The sequence below is a fragment of the Varroa destructor genome, unplaced genomic scaffold, assembly GCF_002443255.2.
Source record: "Varroa destructor unplaced genomic scaffold, Vdes_3.0 BEIS01000004.1, whole genome shotgun sequence".
Taxonomy (NCBI): domain Eukaryota; kingdom Metazoa; phylum Arthropoda; class Arachnida; order Mesostigmata; family Varroidae; genus Varroa; species Varroa destructor.
Window position 1 is genome coordinate 15,896,280 of NW_019211457.1, and position 9,034 is coordinate 15,905,313.

Here is a 9,034-nt window from a genome sequence, read left to right on the forward strand (position 1 = left end):
TTTAGCTATTATATTGTTTGTTACGCATCTAAGTTTCTCATGTTATATGCATTTTTTTTATAATAACAAGGTGCTCGTCATACAATTAAATTAACACAGTTTTGAAATCAATTCAATTGAAATACAGTCTCTCATGCGGTGCTGTTAAAAAAAAAACGGTGTTTCTCACATGGGCCCAACTTGGTGTTAACGGTAATGCAGCTCTAACGGAATAATTTCAACACGTCGAAGTAAACCAGCAGGCGAAAAACTGTGATACTTATTAAACTGACGGCGGTCACGAATAACAGAGTATAATTAACAAGCTTTATTTATTTATATACAACAATTTAACAACAAATTATCATCTCTTACGAGTCGACTAGAGGTGCTCGTAAACAATTAGTATGTGTCCCATATTTCTAGAGAACACGCCCGCTTTAAATATTCAGCCTTTCGCCAGTATGTTGAGAAGGCTCTTCGACGGTTTCCTGCTACAATCTATATGCGGCACGTAGGTAAACGACTGTCGATAACAGTTGATTGTTTCAACCGATATGCTGTCGTATCAAATTATTTCAACGGTGTATATGTTTAAGTAGAACTAAAACGAAATCGTTTTTATAGCAGAGCTTAAAACGTAGGGGGCAAGTTCCATAGCTCAGCAAACCGAGCTCATCGTCGCGTACGACGCCTTAATAACTAGAAGAATTATTTTCTCTAGATGTACTTTCTTTTGATAGGTAGACAAGAGCTTGTAAAGCGCTCTATTGCTATTTGTTCATAAATATACGGGATGTGTAGCGTCTATGCTATGTATATATATATACACTAAGTAACGGGAAGCGTCTCGCTCCAGTCGATACGTTGAGCTGAGCCAATTTTATATCAGACCTCTGTTGTAAACAGTCATATACATTTTATGTTTGTTCCAAGATGGATTTAATACTATTATTATTATTATTATTATTATGTATATAGATTATCTTTTTCGTTGCCCAACCCATTTACTTAGTCCATTAACTGTCGGTACTTCCACCGCAAACATATATATATATATATACATATATGTAACGGTCAACCTATAGGAAATTTTGAAAACAAATAGGTTTAACGGGCTTATAGAGATGCCTAAACTGACCCACTTGGCTATGCTTCTGTCTATACGCGTAAGGAACACACGGCATTATTATTGTTGGACTATTGCCGTCTAATAGAATTTTTCCAATGTTAGCATTGATGTTTTCAAACATAGAACTCTTCAGATAGATTGAACCAGTAAAAGGCTGAACGTTTTTGACAATGTGACACCGGAAGTCATTACACGAGCAAACATCAGGTAAACTATACGAAAACTGTTAATAGACGCAAAAAGGACCTGATGATCACAAGGTCTACGACAAACAAAAAGTTGCAATCCCTTAATACTCAGGCGCCTATCTAATAATCTAATTACCTCATAGAAAAACACAACTAATCACCACCCTTAAAGGTAAGACATTTGGAAGCTTTGGTCTATTTCTAAAAGTCGCGCTATCATCTCGACCTAGGTTGACTGGGTTGGCGCTTGTTGACACGAACAACTCCATTGAAGTTCCTGCCTGAGACAGCGCAAGATCATTACCGGAAAGTTGAGTTGTTCTTGTAGATATAAATTTAGAGAATAAAACGTGTGATAAAATGGATGAAAATAACGTTTTTTTTTTTTGCTGGAACGCACTAATTTATGTATCGGAGAAGTTGTGAATTAAATACTACAACTTTTGGCCAGTTCTGTTTTGCTAAGAATGGTAGGTAGCGTAGGAAGTCCAAAGAACCACAGTTCTTCTATTTCTATAATTTCTTTCTTAATTATGGTAGAGAAGGAACACTTGTAATATCTAGTCGGCATACACATCTGTTGTGATCCAGTGTGCAGGTCTTCATTAAATATAATATCTCGGGAATTCAGTAATAAGAAAGATATTTAAGATGTTCCGGTAATAACTAAATATTTATTAATATCACTATAGTTAGTAATACACATAATTATTTAATAATTCTGCAAACTTAGGGATAATTTAAAAAAGGTATGTCAGGCATATTGTTTTATTAGCTCGAGTTCGACTTGTCACTCGTGCATTTATCAAATGCATTTATCAAAATATGACATATTGAGTTACACTATTCAAGGAACTCGTCCATCCACTACTGCAACGGCCGAGAGGCAGCGATGCATTTAGTATACTAGGTTCGATTTCTTTGAGCGGGAGTTTCGTGATACTTTTACAAGCCTCACCAGGGCAAAGGCCGTGTGGGTGGCCGAGTACAAGGCCTAACTTCAATGGTTAGACCCCATTTCTCCAAGTACCTACTCATCTTCAATGTCACACTGGATCTCTATTAAATTGTTGTACAATACTGTGATTGGAAGGAGCGGCAGATTTACACTTTAATCACTTTCTTGTTCCTGAGAACTGATTGGGACAGGCGTCGTCGACCCGGGAAAACAATATTGCTTCACACGATCGAAAATGGTAAGCGGTGACGTATAATCTTTAACGGAAACTTGTATGTCAAGTTCTTGACGGACCAATGTGTCGAAATAATTCGATGAATTTAGGACAAGTAGTCGCTGATGTTTGAACAATTTTTTGTTACTTATAATTTTTTGACTACGCTTTATGTACGCGCCGCCCAGCGGATGCAGAACGGTCACATCAAACTTTTTGCAAAATGTACCGCGAAGTAGATCGTTGATGTTGATTACGTCAATATAAAGCATGTTACGATCTAGCAATAGTTTGAACTTGACCCCCAGGAGCGAACCCCCGACACTTGCTAATGGGTCCTGAACACCTGTGTTACAAGTCCACTTGAGAGTCAAGATTTGCGTTTCACTATTGGGCGTATCTGACATTTTCACCTGGCGTTGCTGTAGTTCCAAGAGACGATTTTCAATATCTTCCAGACGTCTCTCGAAGTCGGCCAGTTCCTGTTGCGGTTCGTGCGTTTCATCCTCCATTGTGGGCAGATCTCTGGTGATCCTTTTCCTATATTCCTGGTGTATGGAATGCTTAATTCTATATGTCAGAGCTTCGTCCTGACTTAAACATGGAACCAAAGTTAGTTGATTAAGTAATATATTGAGCAAACTTCATACTAAGATCACTGTTTCCACTAAAGACAATTTGGTCTGACGCGCAATCCAGCAAGTATACAGATCGCGAAGAAATTCACCGCAATATTGTAAACACACACGAATATAACAATCTATCCTAGAGACACTCGTTGCGTAACATCACAGCAGTCTAGAGGCATCAGTTCCATGCCAACGTAGAGATTAGGCCAACTCCCCCGTTGCTCAGCTGCTACTAAGCCGTCCACCGGTCTATCAAGGTCTAGTCGAATAACGATATCGTTACATTTACTATTAATCTCTCAGTTTTAGAATAACAAACGCCCGTCTGCAGAAAGGGTTCAACTGACTCGTTTTTACGTAGCTCGCAAAAAAACGAATTGACGCGAGCTCTACCGACAGTGCGCGTCGCTCCAGCCGCCCGGTCAACTCTGCTACGGTCAGCGGTGGTGTTTGGTCGACGCCAAAGGTCACCGTAACGAACGTTTGACGGGTAGCGCATATATCTACGCTCGCTAAACAGCGAAACAAAAAAAAAAAAACAAAAAGGCAAACAAAAAAGAGAGACAGTTGTAAGCAGAGATGTTGATATTATCCAGCCATCGATGTTGGTTGATGTTCGAGCACCCCCTCGTCTCGAGTGACGAAGAAAGTATTCACCTTAAATCGATAATTTAGCGGCGGTCGGTTCGTCAACCGAACGTACAAAATAATACACTGCTGAATGCTTAGCGTCAGGTTTAGTATTCCCATTATCGAGATGACTCATCTTGTATAATTCTATGGAATAGAAGGCTCGGCGAAGTGTTTAAGAGGCATATGTTTGCGCGGCAGTTTGTCGACATGCAAGAATAACAAACGATAACGCGAGGGTCTCTCAATACGCTTTCTGCTGGTTGATTTGGCAATACTTCCGTATTTATTGCGGTATGATGATTTAGTCTTTTTCGTCTAACCAACACATATAATTGTCACGGTTAAGTTACTACTTAGTTAGTTATTGATTTAGCTATTGACTACTTACAACCAGTATGGCTTATTTTATTTTCATAAATATCGCTTTCCAGTGATCGGTTAAAGTATGGCTTATTTTATTTTCATAAATATCGCTCTCCAGTGATCGGTTATCAATTACACGCGCACGCGCCTTTGTTTATTTTAAAAACAAATCAATCGCAGACATTGGCCAATTTAACGTGGGTTTTTTTAATCCCTGTTTTGGTTGTTTTTTAGGCCAGTGAACACAAACAACCTGATTACTGTGTACCTTTGTGCGAATGTGTAGACTAAAAAGCTGGAGCATCTGCGAAGGCGAAGTTGCACTTGCGAAAAAAAAAAGAAAAAAACTGGCGAGAAAAGACTACGGCAAAGCAAAAACTAGTGAATTTATAGAAAACAGAAGAAAAGTCAAGACTTTTTTTCCTTTTTTGATTAGCTTCAGGCTAGGTTAGTTTGTCCAGTCAAGATTGTCGTCAGAACTTACATCTCCACCGGCCGGACCATTGCCATAGAACTGCGCCCGGGTTGGCAGCGCCTCCTCATTCGATAGGGGTGTCGGATCTTGATTGAACTGAACAGTTCGCGATGGGCCGATGCCATTGCCTAATCGAAATCGGGTCATTCCCACACCGAAACGTGTTAGTGGGCTTATCGGTCGTCTTCGCAATGCGTTGAATGGCGGCTCATGCGCTTGGTTACTATCGCCCCCAGCAACTGGCGCTACATTTTGCCAAAATACCAAAGTATTCCTTGTATCAGCTGGCCTTTGGTTGCGTCTAGACGATGCGCCACCCCTTGTCGACCTCCTATAATTAACCCGCGCAAATCGTCCATGCGAAAACCTTCGCTCGAGCCCTGTTCCCCTATGTCTGTTGAAGACATTTATGTTTCTGCCAATCAGATAGGCGTTCGCACTTCTGACAAAAGGTTTCGCTCGTGAAGCCGGATTGGTACGGTTGTGCAAAAGAGAGCCTCTATGACCACCTCGAACAGCAGCGGGTCTCCAGTATCTTGCAACCGGGAAAATCGTGCCAGGCGCAGCTCGTAAGGGTGCGCCAGAGCTGCGTCGATTCCGTCGTTGTTGTCTTCGATATCCATCACCAGCGCATTCTGGCAGATCGTTTGCTGTTCGAAAACGAGCTGGGTCCATAACTACTCAAGTCAATTTCAATGAACGGCAAAAAGCGATTAAGGGGTGTAAAAGCGGTTTTTGAAAGTTATAGGGGATCAAGGCAGTTGGAAAACGGCGTGCTGTACGCGTCATGTCAAGTTCCTTTTGTCCATAAAGTTCCTACAACCTACACGTCCCTATATGTTGCATAATATTGCAAAAAAAAAGGTCTTATGAGCAGTTTGTTTGTGTATATATATGCCAGACGACTCGAGGTAAGTTAGCTCGACTGCGAAATTAAATGTTAGGCGGTCCTGCAAGTCAGTAGATTCGCTTATTAAACGCGTTTAACCACTCGAAACACTGTAATATTAGCTGTAAGCGTTGACACCCACTTTTGTTGAATCCGATGAATCAGGATCGCGCTATGCTGAATGATGACCTGCGAAAATCACGAGATACGAATTCATTATATACTCTTGCTTAAAAGCGAATCATCGTTATTGGCGGTAAAAAGATGCCGCTATCATAGTATATCCACTAATACAGTAGTGAAGCATAATTGCGTCGCTGCACGCGTAGTTGCAGAAGGCCCTGTCCTGTCTAACTGGCCCTGCGTTTGGGCACATCCGAGCGTACGTTCAATTGTACACCTGCATACCTAGATATTCTCGTACAACACTCATGTACAATCGTCACCAACAGTCTGTATGTATCTGAACAGCTCATTTAGTATCATCATAATGAAGACATATGATATGAGCTGTTCAAATGAATAGCTTACGTTTCGAGCTTCCACAGGCTTTGCGCTGGGATAATTTGTATTTATCAATTTCGAAAGGTCAAGATGAGCCTTAGGTTTCGAAAGGAAACCTAGCTTAGCTTTCTATAGCTCACTTCTTAACCATACCATTTGGAAAGCATCTGCAAATTTCTATGGTTGCTTTTTTTTCGTTCTTTCTTTTTTTTATTGAAACCTCTTTATGAGCCGACGAAAAATAGACATGCTGGAACATGTCACTTTGGTGCACGGCATTAGAGCAAGCAGCTGGTAAGATATGAACGTATAGTCGCTATAGGTCGTGACCTAATACTGAATTAGTTTTATGTAGGCATTATTATTGCCACTTTTTTCTCGTGCCGTAATATTTCTGAATAGCAGTATTGAGTTGGATCCAACTACCTGCGAAGTTGAGCAGGTTTCGGCTTCAAACAATACGACTAATAGCTATGCCGCCATTCTCAATGTTGTATAGCTTCTGTTTAATGGCGACCGCATTTACGAGACGTCCAACGTCATAGACGGCCAGGGATCATTCTCTCTGCTAGTTACGCTAACTCCCCTGAGGTTCTGTTTGATGATCGATATTACAGGGCCGTATTTTCAGTAATTGTATCGGTTTATCTTTTCTGTAGATAATAGTCCGCTAGTCAAATCTATAACACCCTTCCTCCATAATAAACTATACTGTTGTCGATCAGTTGTTTTCATTTATCCCCTTTTTATTATACTTCATTGACGTGTGCGTTCAGCTGCTGCTATTTATTTTTTTGACATTTTCTGATTCGTTAAGGACTATTGAGACTGCGACCTTCTGCCCGTAAGCATAGTCTATTTCGGTGTATTTGAATTTTATTCTCGCGCCTATTTTTGCCAACTGTATTGTTTCTATGCATAACAAACTCAGATGATCAGAGACTCCATTGGGAAAATTCGACACTTGTAGAAACGATGTTCTGTAAAACAAGTTTGTGAGATGAAAATCGCAGCTTAGATACTTCTGATAGAGCGCAATATGCGTGAAAAGCAATAGATATTATAACGACAAAAAAAAAATAGTCGATTCACACGAATAAGCATTTGTATTCTTGTCTTACGTGTGTTTGCATAAATGTACCTTATTATTTATTTTATCGAGAGATTTATCTTTAGTATACGACGCCATGATGTAAACGGCATGTCTGAAAGGAGTGTCTATGGGGACTTTTTCTCTTGCGTAAAATGCAAAGAAATCCCCATGCATCATACTATCGAGTCAGTATTTCAGGTAATTCTTTCAATAATTATGACAAGATTTGATTTAAAAAAAAAAAAAAAGATATGAACGTTGCCTAACTTTTCAAATAATTTTCGGTTGTCTTCAATATCTACCTCCAGGTCAGATTTAATCCTTTTTTAGGAAAAGATTTTAGAAATGATTAGATGACCTGTGTACTTACTCAGCTTCTTAGACAGTTAAAAATTTCAGTAAAAAATTGAAATAGCGGAAGAAGAACCTGCTAAATCGCGCATCAGCTGAACGCTGCATGATTGACACTACAGGAAAATTGCGTGTTCGAGAGCGGATTGCGCATGGCTAGGTGACTAAATTAGGTTGATATGTCGCCTGTGCATTTGATTCAATTAATGCAAAAGCTGAAAAGTTTTGGCAAAAGTTTTGGCATGGTGCTTGAGTACAGCCTAAAAATATAAGTACTGACCATAAGATATAAGGTAATACCTTATGTTCAACTCAGGATGAGGTTTTGTCGTCACCTATTTCTATCTCATAGAATGATCAATAAGAAATGCATGCGTTATAGTACATATGAAAAAAAAAAAAAAAGGAAAAAACCGCAAGTTCACTAAATTTAATTTAAAACCATACTAACGACTCGGCCATATCTGTGTGTGCTTTACATAAGACGTATTTAGCAGTTGGAGTTTTTAGTGTTAACGTTCAAAAATGGGCTACTTGCCATGGCTTCCTTCTGACTTACCCGGCTGACATGAGGACGTAGGAAGTACTGTCAATAGAATGAAACAATTAGATTTATGTGTAGCACCTTGTTGACGCGTAATTATTTTAAAACGTGTTTGCAACAAGCTTGTTTCTTTTTAACAGTGTCACTGCTTTCCCTGACATTGGGCCTCGAGTTTAAAGCAGTTGACAGAAAAGGAAGGAAATGTCCTGACCATCCGCTCGAGCCTGGAGAAATTTACTTCTGCGTACTGTATTATGTTGCGATAACGATCGATACCGGAAGAGCGTTTCCAATTGAACAGTGGGACCTTTTCGTGTTGGCGATCATTTTCAAAATGCTAAAACTCACTAATAGTTAGTCGTACCGTGTGTTTCGTCATGGCCATCAACATGTCCGAGTTATCATACCGTGGTGATCGAGCTGTTGCTAACAAAGCTTTGTGCGTACCAAACAGCCAAATGTTTGCTTCTGTTTCAGCGAAACTGAAGACGAATTTATGCTTTAATGGCCGATACGGTACGAAACAGAATGTTCTAAGTAAACATCGTACTGTGTCTTGTCCAAGAAGTGGTTCAATGCAAACTATTGTCTAAGATCTATGCTATAAGTACTTGACCAAATAAGCGTAAGATTACCATTATATTAAAGTATAATAATAAATTAATTTACCCAGCTATTCCATGTAACTTATTTTGAACTAGTCTAAAAGAGACGCGTCTGTTAAGTAAAATTCCACAACGAGAGAAAAAATTATCTGTGTGTAATATGTATTGTCCAGGGTAAAGTTTTCTTTTTATCGAACAGGCTATCGTTGTTATTGCTGCGTTGAAGTTAAACCATTTTTTGTATGGACACTTCGCACGAAGCGTAGGCGCCCGACTTGTAGGTGAGGTCCATTGAAGGCATGCACGTATGTTCAATTTCGCTTCGTCGTTTCGTTGAACTGCTGCTTATGGACGACAATACAAAGGTAATACTTTTCGGTAAGAAAAACACTCCGTCTGTGATGCTAGGAAATAAGCATCTTATTTACAGATCTGTGTCAAGACTGACGTCGGTTATTTTATAGATTTAATAACTGA

The 9,034-nt window shown here is 39.6% G+C and overlaps 1 long non-coding RNA gene across 1 annotated transcript; it reads right to left on the minus strand.

The window, feature by feature from the left end:
- Positions 1–4,467: 4,467 nt before the first annotated feature.
- LOC111250197 (uncharacterized) lies at positions 4,468–5,990 on the minus strand. The gene is made up of 2 exons (XR_015326266.1): positions 5,603–5,990; positions 4,468–5,248 (listed from the first exon to the last, which is right to left on the minus strand). It is a non-coding gene; the product is annotated as an uncharacterized LOC111250197 (long non-coding RNA).
- Positions 5,991–9,034: the final 3,044 nt, after the last annotated feature.